We start from the raw sequence: 20,379 nt of genomic DNA, 5'->3' as shown, positions 1-20,379 counted from the left end.
CCTTAATGAATTTAGCACATCACCGAAAGGCGAGTGCTGAAAGATATCCGCGGAGGTGAACTCCATGATCGATGCCCAATCGAATTTGATGGGCGCGGATGCAGGTGGCTCGGAGTCCGTGGCCGGAGACGAATCCAGTGGTTTGGCGACACGGCTCTCATAAGGGGTGAAGTAAGTATCCGGCTCCATTGCCACTAAGAGTGCGGCCTCCATGGAGGGGTCTATCCCTCCGTCCTTGGATGGCGCGATTTGTTCCAGATTGAAAGCCGGAGTAGTTGCAGATGCGATCTCCCGAACACTGTCCAACGGCAGAGTTACGTCGTGCTCGTCGTGACTGTGCGGCGCACCTGACACGGGATCGAATCCGTCGAAGATCAAGTCTCCGCGGATGTCGGCAGTGTAGTTTAAGTTTCTGAATCTGACCTGATGGCCAGGGGCATAGCTCTCGATCAACTCCAGATGGCCAAGCGAGTTGGCCCGCAGTGCGAAGCCGCCGAATATGAAGATCTGTCCGGGGAGGAAAACCTCACCCTGGACCACATCATTACCGATGATCGAAGTGGCCATCGAGCCTTATGGTGACGGCATAGTGGAACTCTCAATGAAAGCACCAATGTCGGTGTCAAAACCGGCGGATCTCGGGTAGGGGGTCCCGAACTGTGCGTCTAAGGCGGATGGTAATAGGAGGCAGGGGACACGATGTTTACCCAGGTTCGGGCCATCTTGATGGAGGTAATACCCTACGTCCTGCTTGATTGTTCTTGATGATATGAGTATTACAAGAGTTGATCTACCACGAGATCGTAGAAGCTAAACCCTAGAAGCTAGCCTATGGTATGATTGTCTGTTGTCCTATGGACTAAATCCTCTGGTTTATATAGACACCGGAGGGGGCTAGGGTTACATAGAGTCGGTTACAAGGGAGGAGATCTACATATCAGAATCACCTAGCTTGCCTTCCATGCCAAGGAGAGTCCCATCCGGACACGGGACAAAGTCTTCAATCTTGTATCTTCATAGTCCAACAGTCCGACCAAAGGATATAGTCCGGCTGTCCGGAGACCCCCTAATCCAGGACTCCCTCAAGATCATTGTATTGAGAATCAAAAGATATATATAGAGAGAGGAAGCCATCTAGCTACTGCCTACGGACCCATAGGTCTATGGTGGACTACTCACGCATCATCGGAGAGGCACCAATGAGGATGATGAACCCCTCTGTGATGGTGTTAGATTGGATCTCGTGGTTCTGGAACTTGAGGCGGTTGGAATTGTGTTTCGTCGACTCCCCTAGGGTTTCTGGAATATTTGGGAATTTATAGGGCGAAGAGGCAGTGCAGGGGGGATCCGCGGGGGGCACAACCCCGAGGCACGCCCTAGTGGGTTGTGCACCCCATAGGCCTCCCCTCTGGTACTTATTTGGCCCACTGGGTGTCTTCTAGTCCAGAAAAATCTCCCAACTCCGTGGATCCGAAATGCATTCTGTGAAAACTTAACACTAAGATTTGAGCTCAATTTTCATGAAAACTATCTGCCTTTTGTGATGACTCGTCTACTCTGCCCATACCTATCTATTCATAGGGTTTGTTTGCAAGATGTTTAGTGCCAGTGACAGCCAGAACATGTCAGAGCAGCATGATGATCTCAGTGAGGGATCTAGTCCCGAGGGCAGCTACTATGAAGGAGTGAGGAGCTCACCTGAACTGCCCAAGGCTGCCACAAGGACCAGAAAGAAGAGAACCTCAGATGATGAGGATGAGGACTTTGTGGCTAGTGAGGCCACGTCCAAGAAGAAGAAGGTGCTTGCTAAGGAATATGGCACAGCAGCCAACAGAAGACCTTCAGGCGGTACGAAGGGGATATTGGCTGTGAGCAAAGTCCCAATCTCCAAGGCAAACAAAGCCACATCTCCCAAATAAACCATGACATTTACACTTGAGGAGCCAAATGACTCAGAGATAGCTGATGCAGGAAAGAGGAAGAAAAGGCCAAGGAAGACTACTACTCGTGTTATTGGCAAACCCTCCATGGCTGCAGATGATCATGATGACGATGATGAGGAGGAGGAACCAACTACTGACGCACCTCCAACCAAGACTCAAAAGCTTATGTCAGATGTTATGAATCTTGTTGCTCCCTCCAAGCCCAAAGCTCTAGCACCAAAGAGGTCAACCAGGAACATCTCTACTAGTGAGAAGAACAAGGCCCTAGTGCCTGACGCTGAAATTGATGATGAGCCACTAGTGCTCAGGAAGCTGAAGCCGAAGAATCCAGACCATGACAACTCTCATCCAGTTGCAGAAAACATGATGCTTAGGAAGGACAAAGGTCTGCGTTAGTGGAGGATGTCTGATCCATACTCTATCAGGAGGAGGACTGCATGTGACTATCGTTTCCACACATGAGAGCAACATGATTTCTATGAGACGGTTCTGCTTGACAAGAAGCCCATAGTCAGTGACATGAAGTGGGTGGACTGGAATTACATTGATGCCAATGAGGATCACTTCCCCCATGTTCATGAGAGCTTCAAGCTTGCGAGAGTTGATGCCTTTGTTAGGAAGAAGCTTACTAAATGGAATGATGAGATGATCATGCAATTCTATTTCACATCACATATTTATCGAGATGGCAGAATTGTATGGATGACTGAGGGATCCAAATACCAGTCAACCATCTTGGAATGGGCTTGATGAGGATATCCCAGGTTCACCTCATTTATCATCTTCTCCTCATGATAAAACTCATCTCTCAAATAAAGCTGCTACAAAGAAGATCTATCTGGGTCCCATGACAAGGATCCGTGCCAAACAAATAGCACAAGAGGTGAACACGCTCCTAGCTGATCATAATTCAAATAACCATGAGAACTTTATACTTCCTAAATCTTGTGTGCTGATTTTACTTAGGTACAATGTTGAGGACATCCAATAACATTCAGCATTTGAAGAAATAAGTTCTGAAGCCCATACAACAAGTTTGAAGAGAACAAGTTTCAACTCTGATTAAAACCATGTTTTGGTGACAAGGGCAACTAGTTACACCACAAGGAAGAATAGCAAGCCATCTCAACACTCTATTGTTGCATGTGCAGTTCCAGAATTCGTCCCAGAGCTTGCTAAATCATGCAACGCAAAATATATGAGCATACATCACATGTGGGAGTACAAAATGGAGAGCATATGAAGTCTACTTTCAGGAAAATCAAACGATGCATCATTTGGAGTCCTGAGTTAAAGGATATGAGAGTTCCAATGCAAGCTGTCCAGAGCATTAATTGATGCACGAGGTTCCATGAGTTTGCTCCCTTGACCATCTGGTTAGCACGAAATTGAGCCCCTCTTTTGGGTAGGTTTCACACCTAAACTAGAAGGGTTGTTCCTAGTATAAATACCCCTTCCACCACTTCAGCCACAACTCTTTGGCAATTTGATTTCAGCATGGGTTAGCAAAGTGCAACCAGAATCTTGTTTGAGAGTTCACTTCCTCCTTAGCTCTTGTAATCTTGCCTTGTGAGAGGATAAACTCACTTCTTGATTTTACAATAATGGCCATTGAGGCGGCGACCGGTTCGTGCTTCCAACTTCGTGCGTGGTTGCGTGGATTGGAAACTAAGAGTGTGGTTGGGCGAATACTTGTCGCTGGTTGTTGCATTTGCAATAGTTAGCTCCGGACTCGTCGGGTTGCACTAGTTGTCCTTTACCCGACAGCGTTGTTGGTTGGGATCGAGGGTTTCCTTCGTACCCTTCAGGTGGCGTTGATTTGCATCATAGAGCAGATCCTCCGTGAAGATTGGGAAACCCCATATCATCTTGGTACCAGAGCTTCGGTTGACACGATAGGATCTTGTATCCCTAGTTTAGTTCGTGTTCTTGTTCATCCTAAAACTCCAGAAAATAGCCCACAAAAAAATCCCTTTACCTAGCCCTTTGCAGCCTTTAATATGTTATTTGGTGAGTTTTATCAAGTTCTTGTCCACTATATATTTGTTTTTAGTTGCTGAGTTTTCCCCATCCAATCTTGTGTGTTTATGTTCATTTTTGTGCACAGATTTCAGATCTGAATCCCCCACAAAATCGTGTGTATCTTTGCCATCCGGAGTCTGTTTCAAGTGTTTTTGTGCATTTTGGAAAGCCCACACCATGTGCTCTCCATTCATCCCTGTTAGATCTGATTCCCAACGTGTTTTCCACCCAGAAAAATCAGATCAGTTTGTGTGTGTTTGCTGCCAAAGTTTCAGCTACATATTCTTGTTGTTTGAGTCCATCTATTGTGATTTTTGTGATTCCCCCAAAGGTGTGTCCAGATCCAAGTCCCTTGTTGAAGGTTTGTCAAAAAAAGAACAAAAGAGGCAAAAAAATCTGCCCAAATAAAGAAAGTGTGTGCAAGAAGCAAAAGAGAGAAATTTGGGACTGTTCTTCACTTATATCTTGAGAAATCCTTGTTTGTGTTGTGAGCTTAAATGTGGCAAGTGTGCAAGGTCTTCAATCCTTGCTTGCAGCAAATCCGATTCCTTTGGTGTGAGTTGCATGTACCTCATATATATATATATATATATCATTCAGCAACTAAATGCATTAGAATCTTGTGTGGATGATTACTTGGTTCAACAATATCTAGATTGCAGATTAATGATCTTTTGCTACATATATACCCATTGAAGCTCCACCAAACAGCCCCGCATGTGCAACCCAAGACTTGTATTTGCTTGATTATAACTCTTTGTATACCAACCACCGACACCACGGTTGAGCACGATTGTGCTCTCACTTGGAAGTTACATGAGCTTCGGTTGGTAAGTGAGGTGAGCTTGAGTTGTTATCCACATATATGCTTCTAGTACTATAGGGCTTCTGGAGAACTAACCATGGCAGGTGAAGAAAACGAGTATGACATTGAAGGAAATGAGCATCTCAACCAGCCCGTCACACGGTTTCACTTCAATGCATTACGTGATCATCTACGCCGAGAGTTTAGAAACAGCCTTGACCCAATTGAAGAGAAGCAAGACAAGTTGTCAAGAGATTTGCAGCAACTTATGGATAATGTTGATGAGCAACTCACCCAGAACATGGTAGCTATGAGGACTGGTATTGTTGTTGATATTGTGCGAGAGTTTCGTCAGAACCAAGAAGATGCAAGTGTCCATGGAGAAGAACGAAATGCAACATATGGGGAAGGTGCTGCCTCCAATGCACAAGCTGTAAGAAACCGTGCTCCTGCTCCCCATGCCATGAGACCTCCTGGTCCCGGACGTGGAAATGCTCATGGTAATGAACGTGGTCATCATGAAGCTGTTGCTGGTCGTGGTCTTAGAGGAGGCCATCGGAGAGCAAATCAGCACCATGAAGGTAGTGGAGATGAGTTTGATGAAGATGAAGATGGCATACACCAGAATGACGGATTTCATCATCATAGAAACTATGGTCGTGGATGGCAAGAAGAGGAGATGTTTGGAAAGCTAAAATTTACCCCAAGTTTGATGGTGGATCTGATCCAAAAAGTTATCTCACATGGGAATTGAATGTTGACAAGATTTTCCGCATGCACAACTATGCTAAAGAGAAGAAATTAGCAATGGCATCACTTGAGTTTGAAGACTATGCTCTAATTTGGTGGGAGCAAGTTCATATTCAGCGAGAAGAAGAAGGAGAGCCTGTCGTTGCTACATGGGAAGAAATGAAAAGAGAGATGAGGGCAAGATTTGTCCCAAGGCATTATAGGTGTGACATCTTTGATAAGCTCCAGAATTTGAGGCAAGGAAAGTTATCAGTTGAGGAGTATCATAAGGAGATGGATAAGGCAATGATAAGAGCCAACACACATGAAGATGAGGAGCAGTCCATGGCAAGGTTTCTCTATGGGCTGAATCCTAATGTCAAACGAGTGGTTGATTTGTAGCCATATCGTAATGTGGTTGAGCTTGTACATCTTGCTTCTAAGGCTAAACGTCAATTGCAAGAAGACTCGAAGCAAAACAAAACTACATCCTTCGTCGCTCGAGATACATCAAGTGGGAGTAAGTTTGTACCTCAATTCAATGTTGGAAAAGGTATCATGACTATCTCTGGTGGTGGAAATCAGCCCCAAACATGTGCAACCATGAGCAGAAATGATGCATCAAATTCGAAGGAGAAGAGCAAATTTGCAGCCCCTAGTTCATCCTCCATTGGCTCCATGCGGAAAACTAGTGAGATAGAGTGCTTTACATGTAAGGGACGTGGCCACATGAAGAAGGATTGTCCCAACAAGTGTACCATGCTGATTATAGAGAACGGAGAATATGAGTCTTGTAGTGAACCCGAAGAAGAAACTGAAGATGGTGATGGTTTAGATGGTGATGAGCATACCTATTGTGATATGAACAAGGTGCCTCTCTTGTTGTCACTAAAGTTTTGGGTGTGCAGATCAAAGAAGCTGAGAATGGACAATGACACAATCTATTTCAAACAAGAGCCAAAGTGCAATACAAGGTATGCAAAGTAATTGTTGATGGTGGGAGTTGTCACAATCTTGTAAGTAAAGAAATGTGTGATAAGCTTGGGCTGAAACTATCGTAGCACCCCCACCCATATCATCTCCAATGGTTGAGTGAATGTGGAGAGACTAAGATCACACACATGGTATAGGTGCAATTCAAGATTGGAGATTATAATGAAACCGTTGAGTGTGATGTGGTGCCCATGAAGGTGTGTCACTTGCTGTTGGGCAGACCATGGCAATATGATCATTCAGCTCAACATTGTGGCAGAACCAATCAATATACCATCAAGTGGAGAGGAAAAGACTTAGTGCTTAGGCCATGACACCCCAACGAATCGTGGCTGAGCACATGCAGAAAGTTTCTGAAGTAAAAGTAGTGAGTAAGAAAGAGGGAGAGAAAAGCAGAGAGAGAGAGAGAGAGAGAGAGAGAGAGAGAGAGATATCCACAAATCCGCAAGTGAGCGCCACAAGCGAAATCTGAGAGAAAAGAACAAAAGAGAGGGAGAGAACTTAGTAATGTTAGCCACCAAATCAGAATTGAGAGATGTGAGGCTCAACCCAAATCAAGTGGTCGTTGTACTTGTGTACAAAGATGCCTTGCTTTTAGCTAACGATTTAACTTGTCTCCCTAGTGCTATTTGTGATGTCTTGCAGGATTTTGAGGACATTTTTCCGGAGGAAGTACCTGCTGGTCTACCTCCCTTGCGCGGCATAGAACATCAAATTGACGTCATTCCAGGAGCATCACTTCCGAATCGACCTCCCTATCGCACCAATCCCGAAGAAACAAAGGGGATACAAAGGCAGGTACAAGAAATTTTAGATAAAGGTTATGTGCATGAAAGCTTAAGCCCTTGTGCCGTACCTGTGATTTTGGTGCCCAAGAAAGATGCAACATGGCAATTGGTAATGGATTGTAGTCCTATCAATATTATAACTATTAGGTATCGTCATCCTATTCCTAGGTTAGATGCTATGCTTGATGAATTGAGTGGCTCTACTGTTTTCTCTAACATTGATTTGAGGAGTGGATACCATCAGATTAAGATGAAAGAAGGGGATGAATGCAAAACTGCTTTCAAAACACAATTCAGGTTGTATGAGTGGTTAGTCATGCCTTTTGGGTTAACTAATGCACCAAGTACATTTATGAGATTGATGAACCATGTTTTGAGAGCTTACATTGGCACTTTTTTGTTGTGTACTTTGATGACATCCTAATCTACAGCAGAACCATTGAGGAACATATTGAACATCTAAAACAAGTGCCGAATGTGCTAAGGACAGAAAAACTATATGCTAATGTTGAGAAGTGCTCCTTTTGCACAAACAAGGTTGTCTTTCTAGGCTATGTTGTTTCAGGATAGGGAATTGAAGTGGATGAATCTAAGGTGGAAACAATCAAGAATTGGCCAACTCCAATGAATGTAAGCCAGGTGATAAGTTTTCATGGCCTTGCTGGTTTCTACCGAAGGTTTGTGAAGGATTTTAGTAGAATTACTGCACCTTTGAATGAATTGACAAAGAAAGGAATTGCTTTTAAATAGGGTGCACCACAAGAAGAAGCATTTCTTGAGCTTAAGAAACAACTAACTGAAGCACCTTTGCTAATTCTACCTGATTTCACTAAAACTTTTGAGATAGAATGTGATGCTTGTGGAATAGGTATTGGAGGTGTGCTAATGCTAGAACGAAAACCAATAGCATATTTCAGTGAAAAGCTGAGTGGTGCACAACTCAATTATTCTGTTTATGATAAAGAGTTGTATGCTTTGGTTAGAGTGCTTGAAACTTGGCAACACTACTTATGGCCTAAAGAGTTTATTGTACATTCTGATCATGAGGCTTTGAAACATTTGAAAGGCCAAGCTAAACTAAATCGTAGACATGCTAAATGGGTAGAATTCATTGAAACTTTCCCATATGTTGTGAAGTATAAGAAAGGGAAGGAAAACATGGTTGCTGATGCTTTGTCCCGTAGGCATGTTCTTTTGACACAATTAGAAGTGAAGGTACGAGGACTTGGGAGCTTAAAAGAACTGTATTGCAATGATCAAATATTTTCAGAACCATATGCAAAATGTAAAGATGGGAAAGGTTGGGATAAATACCATGTGCAAGATGGGTTCCTTTTTAGGGCTAACAAGTTCTGTGTTCTGGATTCGTCGGTTAGGCCCTTGTTGTTGCAAGAATCACATGTAGGAGGATTAATGGGACACTTTGGTTGTGAGAAGACTTATGAGCTGTTGACTGATCACTTTTATTGGCCAAAGATGAGGAAGGACGTTGAGAGATTTGTGTAGTGATGCATCATATGCCACAAAGCTAAGTCTAAACTGAACCCCCATGGTTTATATACTCCCCTACTTGTTCCAAATGCTCCTTGGGAATATATTAGCATGGATTTTGTTTTAGGACTGCCTAGGACTAAGAGGGGGAGGGATTCAGTTTTTTTTGTGGTTGATAGGTTCTAAAAAATGGCACACTTCATTTTGTGCCACAAGAACAACGAGGCTTCACATGTTGCTGATTTGTTTTTCAGGGAAGTTGTTCGCTTGCATGGAGTGCCAAGGACTATTGTTTTAGATTGAGACGTGAAGTTCATGAGCTACTTTTGGAAAACTTTGTGAGCAAAGTTGGGAACCAAGCTGCTGCTTTCAACAACATGTCACCCACAAACCAATGGCCAAACGGAGGTGGTGAACCGTACAATATCAGCCTTGCTATGTACAATGATCAAGAAGAATTTGAAGGAGTGGGAAGAGTGTTTGCCGCACATGGAGTTTGCTTACAATTGAGTGATTTCTACTACACAACCTTCTTCTTGTAGACGTTGTTGGGCCTCCAAGTGCAGAGGTTTGTAGGACAGTAGCAAATTTCCCTCAAGTGGATGACCTAAGGTTTATCAATCCATGGGAGGCGTAGGATGAAGATGGTCTCTCTCAAGCAACCCTGCAACCACATAACAAAGAGTCTCTTGTGTCCCCAACACACCCAATACAATGGTAAATTGTATAGGTGCACTAGTTTGGCGAAGAGATGGTGATACAAGTGCAATATGGATGGTAGATAAAGGTTTTTGTAATTTGGAAATATAAAAACAGCAAGGTAACTAATGATAAAAGTGAGCACAAACGGTATTGCAATGCTTTGAAACAAGGCCTAGGGTTCATACTTTCACTAGTGCAAGTCCTCTCAACAATAATAACATAATTGGATCATATAACTATCCCTCAACATGCAACAAAGAGTCACTCCAAAGTCACTAATACCGGAGAGCAAATGAAGAGATTATGGTAGGGTACGAAACCACCTCAAAGTTATTCTTTCTGATCGATCTATTCAAGAGTTCATACTAGAATAACACCTTAAGACACAAATCAACCAAAACCCTGATGTCACCTAGATACTCCAATGTCACCTCAAGTATCCATGGGTATGATTATACGATATGCATCACACAATCTCAGATTCATCTATTCAACCAACACAAAGAACTTCAAAGAGTGTCCCAAAGTTTCTACCGGAGAGTCAAGATGAAAATGTGTGCCAACCCTTATGCATAAGTTCATGAGGTCACGGAACTCGCAAGTTGATCACCAAAACATACATCAAGTGGATCACGTGATATCCCATTGTCACCACAGATAAGCAGATGCAAGACATACATCAAGTGTTCTCAAATCCCTAAAGACTCAATCCGATAAGATAACTTCAAAGGGAAAACTCAATTCATCACAAGAGAGTAGAGGGGGAGAAACATCATAAGATCCAACTATAATAGCAAAGCTCGTGATACATCAAGATCGTACCACCTCAAGAACACGAGAGAGAGAGAGAGAGAGTTCAAACACATATCTACTGGTACATAACCTCAGCCCCAAGGGTGAACTACTCCCTTCTCGTCATGGAGAGCGCCGGGATAATGAAGATGGCCATCAAAGAGGGATTCCCCCTCCGGCACGGTGCCGGAACGGGTCTAGATTGGTTTTTGATGGATACAGATGCTTCTGGCAGCGGAACTCCCGATCTAGGTTATGTTCTGGGGGTTTCTGTATATATAAGAGGTTTTGGCATCGAGAACAAGTTAGGGGGGTCTCCGGGATATCCACGAGGTAGGAAGCGCGCCTAGGGGGTGGGCATGCCCCCCACCCTCGTGGGCAGCCCGTGACTCTTCTAGCCCAACTCTTTTACTCCATGGCCTTCTTCTGGTCCAAAAATAAGTTCCGTGAAGTTTCAGGTCAATTGGATTCTGTTTGTGACAGTGTCCTGGACTAGGGGGTACTCACCACGTCGTCTCCCGATCAGTTATATTGGGCCGAGGACCCCCATGGACGTATACTCATGGGCCAGTTCGGACAGCTACCACATACAAGGAAGATTCCACAAGACTTGGTGGTCAAGACAAGAACTCCTCCCCCACCGACGTATTCGGCTAGGACTCTTGTTATCCTAGGCCTCCGGTGCATTATATAAACGAGGGCCAGACTAGTCGATAGATATACATACAATCATACCATAGGCTAGCTTCTAGGGTTTAGCCTCTCTGATCTCGTGGTAGATCAAATCTTGTACTACTCATATTATCAAGAACAATCAAGCAGGACGTAGGGTATTACCTCCATCAAGAGGGCCGAACCTGGGTAAAACATCGTGTCCCCTGCCTCCTGTTACCATCTGCCTTAGACACACAGTTCGGGACCCCCTACCTGAGATCCGCTGGTTTTGACACCGACATTGGTGCTTTCATTGAGAGTTCCGCTGTGCGATCGGCAAAAGGATCGATGGCTCGTCTGCAGGTCAACTGCGATGCCGACATCTTCGTCGCCGGCTCAACTGGTCACCTTGGCTCTACTGAGGACCGTGCTCCATCTCCGATCATCATGTTCGGACGAGGGCCTTCATCAACATCAACTCTGATCTCTATCAAGATCATGGAGGAATCATCCATGGAGCTCGGGGGCTCAACATCAACATTGCCCTCGGGCGACCATGCTGTTTTTCCGAACAACGAACTTGTATCCGCTGCCACCACCTCTTAGAGCATCGCTTTGACGATCCCTTTAGTGGAATTGTGCGGAATTGAGTCTACAACAACCATGCAAAATTTCGTCGAGTTCCAATGGAGGAATCTCCGACAATCTATGATATACTAGCGCCCTGTCAAATCTGGACAGGAATCTGGACGAGTTTAGGGCGTGGTCTCCAGAACCTAGATCGGACGTCCTTTGGAAGATCCAACCGTTGATCGGCTGCGGAAATCCTATATCTAATACCCCTCAAAATTTCAGCTCGATCCGACCGTCCAAACACCGGGAACCTTCCGATTAGTGGATCACTTTTCGGGTATGTTTTCTGCGCGAATACGGATCTGACCAGAATTCATGTTTCTTTATGAACGTGATATGTGACAACCTTCTTAAAGGAATTTTCTCCTAGGGTATTGTACGTTGTTTTTAAACACGTGCCCATAAAATTTTAAGCCTTCATTGAGGTAATCTTCACTATCATACTCGTGTCAAACCAGTTCGGCAATACTGCTCCATGGCTACATACCTGCGCTAGACACGTCGTCGCCTTTTGAGCCGAGCTCAACTACTTCGGATCATCATCTCGGTGAACGAACAAGAGTTCGGAATCACCAAGGATAAATCATCACCAACATTGCCGCCCCACGGAATACACGGAGCGGGAACACAGGCATCGCCGCATTGTCACTTCATCAAGCCGACATTGACCGCGTCACAAGTTACGACCTGCGTCGGCATGGCCGCACTGTTGCTTCTTCAAGCCGATGTCCATCACGCCGAATTGCTTCAACACCTTGGCTGACACGGCAGCTGCAACGTCTCCTTACCGACCTGCTCCGTCTCCTCAGCTAGACCGAGGGCTTCACCATCTCTTCATCAACTTACTTCGGAGACTTCGGCGTCACCAGCCGACCAGCTTCATCACATTAGCTGGACCACGGGCTTTTCCTCGGCGAGCCAACCTTTGCTAGTATCGCCATGCCACCGCTTTATCACCCATCAGGCAATGGGTGTGCGAATCGAGCCCCAATTTTGGGGGTAATCTTTCTCCAGATTGCTACAACAGATAAACCAAGTGCTATTAATCCTAGTATTTTTTCTTGCTTGGGTTTATTTTTCTCAAGGAATTATTACTCCAGTTTGTTCATCATCTATACACAGGTCTATCAAATGGTGGCCGCATTAACAACGGCCACATGGTGGTTCGGTCAGTTTTCGTATACAGTTAGGCGAATGCCGCATCTGGAACTCAGACCGGACTGCGAATTCGGGCTTGGCCACGCCTTCTCTGCGTCACGCCGACGCCCTGCATCGACATGACTTCGACGCCAGGCCACATCTCTTTCAATAAATTATTTTTGCGAAAAACAATTATCCTTTTTGGACCGCACTATTTTATGTGTGTAGGTGATCGACTTCGACTACGTCATGTGGTCTCTTTGGCAAGCCGATGCCGTCGTCCTAATTAGCGTAAATCGGCTCGCGTGATCACCTTGTTGGCCGTGTTGCCATACCGACGTGTTCGGTTGCCTCGGGGACTTCAGCATCGCCGAGAGGGCTCTACCCCATCGAGTGTTCGGCGCACAGACCATATTTCTTTTATTACTCACTTTGCATAAATTATTGATTATGCAACAATTTTTTTATTCCTATTATCTCTGGCTTGCACTATTTTCTATGCACATGTAGATAATCCGGGCATCACTGTCACCGCGGCGTACCGATATACCACGTCACCTCGGCTGACCGGGGGCTTCCTCATCACTTCATTAACACACGCTGGGGGCTTCGGCGTCACACTGCCGGCCTGCTCCGTCGCCGCGGTCGAACTGGGGTTTTCACCTTGCCCATAGACTATGCTGTATCACCACTTCATCAAGCCCAGTTCTATACTCGGACATCTCGGGACCGGCTTGAGGGCCGGGATCTCGTCCCGCCACAATCTCGGCCTGCGTCGTCAACATCGAGCACATTAACCAGCTAAGTCGCTTTCATGCTCAAAAACTTTCAGTTTTAAATTTTGTTCGGTTCGACCAAGCATTATTTTCGGCACAAAGTTGTTTGGGACAAAGTTCCTTGTCATAACTTTGTTTGTGACTCGCATATTCAAATACCCCGTTTATTTGGGGGCTCCCTTGATGGAGGTTTTCCTCTTGCATATGATTATACTTGTACGGCTTCGTTCCTTGTTCGTGTATTACGCCACAGTATGCACCATATTGACCTAAGCGATTTGCAAGCTGGGTTGCGTCGCTCCTGTGTTTACCCCTACGTTCCCGATTGTTCGGCTAGGGAGTAAAGGGAGCACCTCTGCGATTGTCATGACCGGGTCATCCAAGCTCTGACCTCAGACTGGGTGAAGCCGAAAGCTAGCGCTCTTATTATTTTCAATCATGGTCGGCACACAACGAAACTCATGAGTACAAAAAATCTATTGCACAAGTCTCATAGTAATAATGAGCACCGAAGAAAGGTATCGGTGGGGGTACTATTTCCTTCGAAGATGCTTCTTACACTTCATTAGTAATATAGCATAAGTTCCCTGAGCGTGCTTTGTCTGTTACAGCCTTATTACCTGATTGCCTGGTCATCGAAAACACCATCGATACTCTCGACAGGCGGAGTACATGACACTTTTCGGCCCTTGGCCGAAGAGGGAGAAGCCGACGGTCGGTTAAGACGCGTTTAAAGTTCGGGTGAACACAATATGATATAAGTACTTCGGTACATACAATCATTATATATAAAATTCGTTTACCCAAGTCACTTGGGGGCTCTTAAAATTTATATATGAGCTGTAAATGTGTTTTCTTCTTGGTCGTTGTCAAAACACGACAGAAGCACATTTTTTTTCTCTTCCAATTTTCGGATTGGCACCGAACACTTGATCTTGTTCGGACGTCATGTTTTTACTGACGTTTTTTGGTTTTCCAAGCTTTTGGCACTTTTAAACTATTTGTGTGTTTTCAGCACAAGTCTCGCAGTGCAACGCCGGACACCTTTAGAGATTAGGCAAAAACATTCTCGGATAGCTATATATGCATCGGTTTTGAATTGTGTCTTCGGTCAATAGTTGGGTTGCCCGGCTCCTGCGCTTGCCTCCTACGTTCCGCTTTGTTCGGCTAGGTGTGCAAAGGGAGAACCACTGTGATTGTGCTTCCAGCTCACATGGTTAAGCACCTCAGTGGAGAAAGCCAAAAAATGACTGTCACAAATAAGCATAAATTGGTCAGTGATCCGATGACTGTGTTAAATGATGGGCCATTCATAACATTGGCCGAAGTGTTTACGGCTTGACCTCGACTGTCGCTGAACTCTACCGGGGGCTAGTAACTGGCCTCCCAAACTAAATCCTCAATATTTTGCTCTTACATTAGAGCTGAGGTTTCATGACCATGCTTAGCATGACAACCCAATGAAAGGAACCGATAGTGGGACTATTTTCTTTGGAAGACATTTCTTATGTTAAACAGTAATATAACATATCTCTCTGCGTAACTTTGTTTATAAAACCGTATGGCCAGATTGCCTTGTTTGTCGTAAATCTTTGCCCTCATAAAGGCTTTATAAAGTAGGACAAACACTCCTCGGCTACTGGTCGAGCAGGTGGAAGCCGATGGTCGGTCAACAAAGTTTTGTACAATGTGGATCCAAGCATTAATGACGTAAAGTACTTGGATACATAAAGTCATTACACATAATTTGTGATTTTACTATGGATATCGATCCTTAATTCGGCCAGCCGTGCCCGCATTAAGGCTCGGGGGCTACTGGCTTCAGGCTTATTATTTACAAATATTAAAGGGGCACATCGATCCCCTGATCTGGTGTTTCCACCGGACCAGTGTCTCGGGGGCTACTGCATTGGCCTGTCCAATGCAGAAAATTTAAGTGCAATATAGTTTTCAAGGAGATTATGATCCTCGGGTTGGTCGGCCGCACCCAACCTGAGTCTCGAGGACTCTGCACACTGCTTTTTGTCCCGAAGTATTCTGCCGAGCTAGGAGTTGGTCCTCCGAACGATTTTGCAAATGAACTTGAGTCTCAGCGGCTACTAGGATTAGCGGTTTTATGTCATCCTTCAAGTGCATCTCGGGTTTTAGACCGATACACACCTTGAGGGTTACTGGCTATATATCTCGGCAGAGAATAAATTGCACCAATAAAAAATATTGACAAAAAATTGGCCCATAGTCGGGGTGGTGCACCACCTCGGAAGCAGTCCAACATAAAGCTCGGGTGCTAGTGGCTGGCTCCATAGAGGGCATTTCCGGCATTAAGCTCGGCTAAACTCCTTCAACTTTTTTGAACCAAGGTGATATGACACCTCGGATATAGTCCGGCGTTGGAGCCCGAATACAGTCCGATGTTGGAGTTTGGACATAGTCCGGCGTTGGACCTCGGATACATTCCAGCGTTGGAGCTCAGAAAGCGGTCCGGCGTTGGTGCTCGGCTACAAAAGATACCTCAAACGTAGTCCGGCATTGGTGTTCGGACGCAAGAGGACGCTGCCGCCCGGGGACAACTTCAAACAAGGTGTGGCATAAAAATAACAAGGCATTGATAAAGGCCGAAGAATTAAAGGGATCCTCGGATACCCGACGTGTGAGATCTTCAGATTTAGCTCGGCAATCCTCAAGATAGATGATGGGAAGATTTGTTGAACTAGTTTTCAAGACCGACGACCGAAGACAAAGAACAGTTCGGAAGAATCGAGGAGCGTCCCCAACTTGAAGACCGGTTCAGGGGGCTACTGACGGTGCCTGGACTAGGGGGTACTCACCACGTCGTCTCCCAGTCAGTTAGATTGGGCCGAGGACCCCCATGGCTGTATACTCATGGGCCAGTTCGGACAGCTGCCGCATACAAGGAAGATTCCACAAGACTTGGTGGTCAAGACAAGGACTCCTCCCCCACCGGCGTATTTGGCTAGGACTCTTGTTATCCTAGGCCTCCGGTGCATTATATAAACGAGGGCCAGGCTAGTCGATAGATATACATACAATCATACCATAGGCTAGCTTCTAGGGTTTAGCCTCTCTGATCTCGTGGTAGATCAACTCTTGTACTACTCATATTATCAAGAACAATCAAGCAGGACGTAGGATATTACCTCCATCAAGAGGGCCCAAACCTGGGTAAAACATCGTGTCCCCTGCCTCGTATTACCATCCGCCTTAGACGCACAGTTCGAGACCTCCTACCTGAGATCCGCCGGTTTTGACACCGACAGTTTGGTTTTCCTTTTCTGCGATACTCAAAAACAAGGAAAAAAACAGAAACTTGCATTGGGCTCTAGGTTAATAGGTTAGTCCCAAAAATCATAAAAAAGCATATAAAACATCCTAGATGGATAATATAATAGCATGGAACAATAAAAAATTATAGATACGTTGGAGACGTATCAAGCATCCCCAAGCTAAATTCCTGCTCGTCCTCAAGTAGGTAAATGATAAAAACAAATTTTTTGATGTGTAATGCTACCTAACATACTCATCAATATAATCTTCTTTATTATGGCAAGAATATTCAGATCCATAAGATTCAAGACAAAAGTTTAATATTGACATAAAAATAATAATACTTCAAGCATACTAACCAAGCAATTATGTCTTATCAAAATAACATTGCCAAAGAAAGCTTATCCCTACAAAATCATATAGTTTGGCCATGCTTCATTTTCGTCACACAAAATGCTCCCATCATGCACAACCCCGATGACAAGCCGAGCAATTGGTTCATACTTTTTAACGTGCTTCAGCCTTTTCAACCCTCACACAATACATGAGCGCAAGCCATGGACATAGCACTATGGGTGGAATAGAGTATGATGACAGGGGATATGTGAGAAGACAAAAAATAAGAAAGTCTCACATTGACACGGCTAATCAACGAGCTATGGAGATGGCCATCAATTGATGTCAATGCGAGGAGTAGGGATTTCCATGCAACGGATGCACTAGAGCTACAAATATATGAAAGCTCATCAAAAGAAACTAAGTGGGTGTGCATCCAACTCGCTTGCTAATGAAGACCTAGGGCATTTTGAGGAAGCCCATCATTGGAATATACAAGCCAAGTTCTATAATGAAAAATTCCCACTAGTATATGAAAGTGACAAAATAAGAGACTCTCTATCATGAAGATCATGGTGCTACTTTTAAGCACAAGTGTGGAAAAAGGATAGTAACATTGTCCCTTCTCTCTTTTTATCTCATTTTTTTATTTTTTATTTTTTATTTGGGCCTTCTCTCTCTTTTTTGGCCTCCTTTTCTTTTTCTTCTTTCGTCCGAAGTATCATCCCGACTTGTGGGGGAAGCATAGTCTCCATCATACTTTCCTCACATGGGACAATGCTCTAATAATGATGATCATCACACTTTTATTTACTTACAACTCAAGAATTACAACTCGATACTTATAACAAAATATGACCCTATGTGAATGCCTCCGGCGGTGTACCGGGATATGCAATGAATCAAGAGTGACATGTATGAAAAATTATCATGGTGGCTTTGCCACAAATACCATGTCAACTACATGATCATGCAAGGCAATATGACAATGATGATGCGTGTTATAATAAACGGAACGGTGGAAAGTTGCATGGCAATATATCTCGGAATGGCTATGGAAATGCCATAATAGGTAGGTATGGTGGCTGTTTTGAGGAAGATATAAGGAGGTTTATGTGTGATAGAGCGTATCATATCACTGGGTTTGGATGCACCGGCGAAATTTGCACCAACTCTCAAGGCGAGAGAGGGCAATGCACGGTACCGAAGAGGCTAGCAATGATGGAAGGGTGAGAGTGCGTAATATCCATGGACTCACATTAGTCATAAAGAAATCATATACTTATTGCAAAAGTTTATTAGCCCTCGAAGCAAAGTACTAGTACACATGCCCCTAGGGGGATAGATTGGTAGGAAAAGACCATTGCTCGTCCCCGACTGCCACTCATAAGGAAAGCAGTCAAAGAACACCCCATGCTTCAAATTTTTCAAACAACGTTTACCATACGTGCATGCTACGAGACCTGCCAACCTCAACACAAGTATTTCTCAATTTCACAATTACTCAACTAGCACGACTCTAATATTACCACCTTTATATCTACAAACAATTATCAAGTATCAAACTTCTCATAGTATTCAATGCACTCTATATGAAAGTTTTTATTATATCCCTCTTGGATGCCCATCATATTAGGACTAAATTCATAAACAAAGCAAATTACCATGCTGTTTAGGACTCTCAAAATAATATAAGTGAAGCATGAAAGTTCAACAATTTCTTCAAAATAAAACTACCGCCATGCTCTAAGAAGATATAAGTGAAGCACTAAAGCAAACGACAAACTACTCCAAAAGATATAAGTGAAGATCAATGAGTAGTCGAATAATTATGCAACTATGTGAAGACTCTCTAACATTTAAGAATTTCAGATCTAGGTATTTTATTCAAACATCAAGAAAAACAAAATAAAATAAGTTGACGCTCCAAGCAAAACACATATAATGTGGTGAATAAAAATATAGCTCCAAGTAAAGTTACCGATGAACGAAGACGAAAGAGGGGATGCCTTCCGGGACATCCCCAGGCTTAGGCTCTTGGTTGTCCTTGAATATTACCTTGGGGTGCCTTGGGCATACCCAAGCTTGGGCTCTTGCCACTCCTTATTCCATAGTCCATCGAATCTTTACCCAAAACTTGAAAACTTCACAACACAAAACTTAACAGAAAACTTGTAAGCTCCGTTAGTATGAGAAAATAAATCACCACTTAGGTACTGTTGTGAACTCATTCTAAATTCATATTGGTGTAATATATACTGTATTCCAACTTATCTATGGCTCATACCCTCCGATACTACTCATAGATTCATCAAAATAAGCAAACAACACATAGAAAACAGAATCTGTCAAAAATAGAAGAGTCTGTAGTAATCTTGATCAAACGTATACTTCTGGAATCCCAAAATTTCTAAAATAAATTTCTGGACGTGAGGAATTTATATATTAATATCTGCAAAAAGAATAAACCTAATCGCACTCTCCAGTAAAAAATGGCAGCAAAACTCGTGAGCGCTAAAGTTTCTGTTTTTTTACAGCAATATCGCAAAGACTTCACCCAAGTCTTCCCAAAGGTTCTACTTGGCACAAACACTAATTAAAACATAAAACCACATCTAAAAAAAGGATAGATGAATTACTTATTACTAAACAGTAGCAAAAAAGAAAATAACAAAAATGAAGTTGGTTGCCTCCCAACAAGCGCTATCGTTTAACGCCCCTAGCTAGGCTTGATGATTTCAATGATGCTCACATAAAAGATAAGAATTGAAACATAAAGAGAGCATCATGAAGAATATAACTAGCACATTTAAGCCTAACCCACTTCCTATGCATAGGGATGTTGTGAGCAAACAACTCGTGGAACAAGAATCAAGTTGCATGGAAGGTAAAACAAACATAGCCTCAAAATTTTCAACACATAGAGAGGAAACTTGATATTATTGCAACTCCTACAAGCATATATTCCTCCATCATAATAATTTTCAGTAGCATCATGAATGAATTCAACAATATAACTACCACATAAAACATTCTTTTCATGAGCCACATGCATATAATTTTTACTACTCTCCATGTAAGCAAGATTCTTCTCAATCGGAATAGTGGGAGCAAACTCAACAAAAAAACTATCATGTGAGGCGTAATCCAATTAAAAATTAAAATCATGATGAAAAATTTCATGGTTATGATTGTTCTTTATAGCATACATGTCATCACAATAATCATCATAGATAGCAACTTTGTTCTCATAATCAATTGGAACCTCTTCCGAAATAGTGGATTCATCA

The sequence above is a fragment of the Triticum aestivum genome, chromosome 1A (genome assembly GCF_018294505.1).
Source record: "Triticum aestivum cultivar Chinese Spring chromosome 1A, IWGSC CS RefSeq v2.1, whole genome shotgun sequence".
NCBI lineage: Eukaryota > Viridiplantae > Streptophyta > Magnoliopsida > Poales > Poaceae > Triticum > Triticum aestivum.
Note: the sequence above shows the minus strand (reverse complement) of the source record.